The sequence below is a fragment of the Sinohyriopsis cumingii genome, chromosome 16 (genome assembly GCF_028554795.1).
Source record: "Sinohyriopsis cumingii isolate HCF-2022 chromosome 16, ASM2855479v2, whole genome shotgun sequence".
Taxonomy (NCBI): Eukaryota; Metazoa; Mollusca; class Bivalvia; order Unionida; family Unionidae; genus Sinohyriopsis; species Sinohyriopsis cumingii.
This window is the reverse complement of record NC_142976.1, coordinates 43,888,773-43,894,865: the sequence shown is the minus strand read 5'-3', so window position 1 is coordinate 43,894,865 and position 6,093 is coordinate 43,888,773. Positions and strand designations below refer to the sequence as shown.

The following is a 6,093-nucleotide window of genomic DNA, read 5'->3' as shown; positions in this document are numbered from 1 at the left end:
ACGTACGCATGCAGGGGAGATGGGTTAACCCAAATGCATACGCTTGCGTATGGGGGAGGGTCTACTGATAATGTACTTACGCATAGGGAACGCGGGGGGGGGGGGGGCTCGATAATAATTTAATAATTTGTCTAATACGTAACCTTTTCGACTGGGTTCAGTCGGCGTTTGAATTTTAGCGGATACTAGACAAACTTGTTTAAGTTACGCAGCTTATTTCGTTGATGCTGCCAGACATTCAACGTCGGTGGACTGTCTGTTTAATTAAACACGTTAATATTATTAATCCTTGGTAGTTTCTGCGTGGATTAAATATAGTTAGTTCTACATAATTGGGGTGAGAGCGTCAAGCGTACGTACGCAGGTGGGGGTGTAATAAAGTACGCTTGTGTTGGGGTGGTGGGTCAAGCTTTGCCAGATTTTTGCGTACGTACTAAATAGATGGCCCCTTACCTTACAGAGTATTCTTCGTTAGTGACGATTATCTGTATATTATTTAACAAAAATTGTGCGTATTAGATTAAGGAGCATAATTCTAATTAACCTATAACTTCATACTTTATAACCTCCGAGATGGATGTAGACTGATTATTGTGTCCTTTGTTTCATTCTAAAAAGTCTAGTTGGTATTTCTAACAAGTGTAACGTTTAATGGTTAAGTTTTAGATGACTGGGCACATAAATCCCCAAACACTACAACAGTTTACACTAGATAATTTCATAGCTGGTGGTTTAAGCGTACAGCTTACTGTTTGGTGTTTAATGTTGATTGTTTCTTGTTTAATAGATTTTTGTTTAATTTTATGTGTACAGCTTCTGCGCATTAGCTGACTTGGTATACATACTGTAATTACCGAAGAAACTAGACATAATAACATTTGAGATGGTGGTATAACTTTGAAAAGTGTAATAGGTAACGTGTAAATAGTTCATGTTTACAATAAAACGTTTAAAGCAGTGTTTCTTTTTTTTTTTAATATATAACTTTGCTACTGTGTTCAGATTTCGTAACCTCGCAGCATGTGGTAACAGTTCATGGTGGATAAGGATTTTTCAGAAGTTAAAAAAGATGGTGGATGTAAGGTCGAGGTGGTTTAAAATTAGATTTTGATCGTGTAGTTGTTGATTTTTAAAAACTGTCAAAGATAAAATTTGAAACAAGGAAACAATTGGGGCATTGTTCATAAAGGAACAGTTTGTACTTGTTACTTGTATACTAATAACGCTTCTGACAAAATTATTTCAGGAACCAGCCTGACTGATACGTCAAAACTTTCCATTTTCTATGCCAGTTTCTTATTTAAATGGTACATCTAGCATAAATAATGTAGGCGTCCTACAGTGCTTCTAAAGTAGTAGTCAGTCGTCTGCTGCTACCCTTTACTCATTGGACGAGATAATGAACTCAACAGACGGCTTTAACGCAGTTTACAGCATATTTCTGGTACATTGTACTATGAGATAAAAATATAACTAAAAAAATAACTTTAAAAAAAAATATTTGTATATACAGTGTGTTGCATCAATTCTCATTGATCGTGGAAGACAGTGTCTTATAAACAGAAGAGTACAAGCCGGGGTGGGATGGGGATGGGGGCGGGACGATTACCACGGATACCAGAGGTAATGGGCGCCAAAACCATGGGTGACAGAGGTCTTGGGGCGCCAAAATCGTTTTTGGCCTTCATCGTTCCCCCGGGCGCCATTTACTTTTAGTAGGCCACTGCTATGAAGTTTTGTTCTGAACTCGTTTGCTTTTTATGTATCGTACCCTGACAGCCAATTATCCTAGAATTGTGAATATGATATTTTTCATATTTTAGCCTTGCGCTTTGAAATAAACAAAATTAGAGTTGATGTAGGTCAAGTTCTTATCTTATGACCTAAACTTGTTTACATTTAAAGAAAAGCGGTAAAGTTGCTGACCTCATTATGTTACCACCTACCCCTATATTTGTGGGTACATGTGGTTGATACGGAACTTCTCTTCTAGACAAACGCGTCCGTCTAAGAACATCGCAGACAACCGGCAAAGAATGTGTTAAGTTTAGTATCACTTTTAGAAAAATTAATCCTGGGTATTTATCTAACAGATTCGATATTTAAATCGATTTTACCATGGTGTAGTATGTACAAGTAAATGCATATAAGTGTTGAAATTTTACTTCAAAGCAATAAGCATTGTGAAAAAGGACTTCATACGCTATATATCTAAGGATTTTTATATAATAATAATAATAATAATAATAATAATAATAATAATATTATTATTATTATTATTATTATTAATGTGGATTTAGTACATCATGTAATCTTTAGAAGCTCTAAACGTTTTACAATATTAGATAACACATAAAGAGTTTACATTCAAAACGTACCCCAACCGAAACGTACCCAAGTCAAAACGTACCCAGACCGAAACTTCCCCAAGTCAAAACGTACTCAAGTCAAAACGTACCCAAGTCAAAACGTATCCAAATTAAAACCTGAACCGTACTTGCTTTAAATAATGACATAATTTTAGCGTATTGTGTGATGAGCAATGAAAATCAGCAGACGCAATGAAACTATCTTATCTTATGATCTAGCTCCAATGCACATTAAGAAATTACGTGTTTGTGTTAATATATATCGTTTAAATATATTTAGGTTGTGTTTTCGCGAGGAGAAAATTCGACCAACCCCGATCTGAACCATGCTTGATGACTGCTTCGTGTGTTTTAAACAGCGCTCAAATGTACACGTTTCATATAGTTATTAGCGTCGGTTTTGAAAATGAATTAAATTTGTAGTATTTCGCAGTAGGAAAAGATATGTGTACATCTGATGACAAAAAATTCTTTTGACTTATTACAATTAAAAAATTAAAAACGAAATAATTTTCCATTTCGTCTTTATTGCGTTGCGTTCCTTTTTCTATTTCGCATTTTATTTTATTTTCATTACGTTCCATTTTTCTATTGCGTATTTATGTCATACCAACTTGCACCATGAGAAATACTCGATTTCTGTGACAATTAATTGCTCATGATAAAAAAAATGCCGAAAATACCAAGAACAGAAACACCGTAAATTAAACTGGAATTAGGTGATTTTTTTTTTTTTTTTTTTTGGTGTGAGTCAGCACATAATTCCAGTTCACGTGTCCGTAAGCGATACATTTGACTAATGTAATATTGCATTTGACAGGGCTTCCTTGCAAACAGATATGAGAATTAGCATCTCTACCGAACGTTGCATTGGTTTTGGGTGGGATTGCAGGTGTTTAATTTGTCAAGTAGCTGATTTGATTAATCTATAAACTTCTTGGAATACATGGATTTGAATGCAGCTAAATAGTTTGGATTACTCCTTAAAATGAATAGTATTTAATAAAAAGATGTAAAGTATTAATAACGATTCAAGCTGCGATTTTCATTGCCCATCGGCTCAGTCATTGTCATATGAAACATAATGCACTAAAACTGCGCCATTATTTAAAGCAAGTATGGGTCATGTTTTAATTTGGGTACGTTCTGACTTAGGTAGGCTTTGATTTGGGTACGTTTCGGGCTGGGTACGTTTTGACTTGGGTACGTTTCGGTTTGGTACGTTTTGACCTGTTCCCCACATAAAGACATCTACAGGTAAAGATTGCAAAATGCAAATAGTAAGTATGATAGAAAACAAAAACATTTTTTATTTTGAAATCTCTTGTGCGGAACAATATTGACAGCTTTAGCAAAATCGGAACAGAAGACTTTCGTTTCTAAAATTTAAAAAAAAGAAGACTCAGACAAATCATTTAGGCATTTCAGTAACTGGGTGGATCCTAGAGCTTGTTTCGGTTTCGTGTGCCCCGTGCATTGTTCGTTTGACAATTGTCCTGTACTGTATCTTTCGTCTGTGCGAGTTTTAGAGATAGCCAAACTGGATTATGAGAACGAGGCTATAAAGGAGAAATTTAACTGCACTGGCGAAATTTGGGTAAGAAAATTGCTACATGAAGAAAACGATCTTTGAGTATAGACCAGGATTGTAAGGCGCGTTATTTTAATAATGGTGTTTACATCTTGTTATAGTAGTTAACGTTGTTTCTCTGAAGATCGAGATATTTTGAAAAGGACCTCATGTTCAAAGATGGCCGCGTTATTTGCACTTTTGACGATCGTGAATAATGTATGCAGGCATCGCTCTTTTTTCTTTGCATGGCCATTTCATGGTTTGCACTTTTGACTTCAACAGGATTTACAAATACAATATGCATCGCTTCTTTGTTCAGTTGAACTCGTTGAAAAATGCGAAGGTAGTCATGTAGCCAATGCGGAGGATGCATCATCGTTAGTTTTCCTTTGCCGGGTTTAAACCAAAAAGCAGTGCGTACAAGTATATGTTGGGAATAAACTTCTATTTGTATTCTAGAATGTGGGGCAGCATATTACCCCCTAGTTTAATCAGGTTAGGCACAACCAGTCAGTTCAGCTAGTATTTATGTTTGTAAATATATAGATAGTCCGAGTTGCCTCTGACCCTTGCCACCCCATTTTTGGTATTTGGACAGTGATTTTCGGGTGTAGGGTTAGAGTCCATTCCCTGTCGAAAAGTTTTGTGATGTCGGCGTAGGGTAACCACGTACTAGCTGGCCTAGCAAACTTGAACAACCTTTTATCAAGATATACCTGCATGAAATCGATAGGAATATGATTTATTTTCTTAAAATTGGCGAGCATAGCATTCGCCATGTGTCTTTAATCTGCAGACAGACGAGATGAAAATCCATCATTGCTGAAATTCTCTCTGGATCTCGCCATTTGCATTCCGAGTCACATGACTATACAAATCTCACAACCTTACTGTCATTGACATCAGAGGTCATTTAGTTCATGACATCTTCAGACTCTTGGCACACCATTTTGTTATATATGGACAGTTATGCTGGGGTGTAGGATCAGAGACAGTTGCCTATAAAAATATTGGAATTCGCTGATGCTGTGTGGTGTTGTTGTTGTAGTGTTTAACGCCATTTTTCAGCACACGATAGGCTATACATGGTGGCCAGTATTAATGGTGGAGGAAGAACCCTGAAAAACCCAGGGAAGAACCACCGACCCACGAGAAGCTACTGGCAGGCTTTCACACGTACCCACACTAGCCGAGCCTTGGACTCGAACCCACGCAGATAGAGGTGAGATGGCAATGATCTGTAACGGAGAGCGCTTTAGACCACTCGGGGCCCTGCTGTGTGGTGTAAGCAGTGGGTAGCCACTTATTAAATGCCCTTGATAACTTTAATACTCGTACATCTTTGTTGTACCTCGTGAAATCCATAGGATGATGATTTATTTTCGCAGAAATTGTGAATATAACATTTGGTACATCTTTAATCTGTTGACACATGAGACGAACCCACTGTGTTGATGAAATTTGACCTGGAAATTTCCACTTGTCTTACTAGTCACATGACATAAATGGCTGTTAAACTAAATTTTATTGGCACATTATGCCCAGGAACAAGCATTATGTTGTAGTTTGAACTTGCATTCTTATGGTATATCTGCTGCAACAAATTTCCATTTGAGAAATTCAGGTGCTTGTATTGTGTCATATAGTTTGAGCTTGTGATTTTGTTTTAGCCAGTCAACACACTAGGCTAACAAGTTTTTTATGATTGTTTGATTCTGAAAGTTTTTTGATCTCCGTTACAGTTTTCCTAGCATTATAGCCTTGCATTGTGAATATCTACAGAAGCCCAGAGGAAATGTGAGAAATGTGTCTGGGCCAGGGATTTGCCTTGATTTTGACATTTTAATGACTCCTGTTGCCAATAAAGTGGAAACCAAAGGAAAATCCAGGGAGTCCCCACCCAAATCATCAAATCCCAGTTCACTGTAAGAACTAAAAATGCTTCAGGTTAAACTTTATGCAAAGCAACATTTTAACACAATTTTTAGTATAATAAAAAAGTAAGTTTTTAATGTTGAGAAATTTTCTGCATCATAATTTGAGAGGCCGAGAATGGAGTAAAGAAATGTTCAGTGCTTGTAACATTTGTGAACAGAACTTTTTTGTAGCCCCAAAAAATAGATGCTTTAATCAAATGTGTATGTATGCAGA

General features: G+C 36.6%; 1 protein-coding gene across 4 annotated transcripts in view; it reads left to right on the top strand.

Annotated features, from left to right (window-relative positions):
- Positions 1-3,867: 3,867 nt before the first annotated feature.
- LOC149780326 (nuclear receptor coactivator 5-like) overlaps positions 3,868-6,093 on the top strand; it is a 62,257-nt gene continuing 60,031 nt past the window's right edge. For 2 of the 4 annotated variants that reach the window (XM_089937197.1, XM_089937194.1), the window contains exon 1: positions 3,883-3,966. The gene's annotated coding sequence lies outside the window, so the exon portion shown is untranslated. Of the gene's footprint in view, positions 3,967-6,093 lie in introns of all 4 variants that reach the window. The other 2 variants (XM_089937198.1, XM_089937195.1) reach the window with 2 other exon arrangements.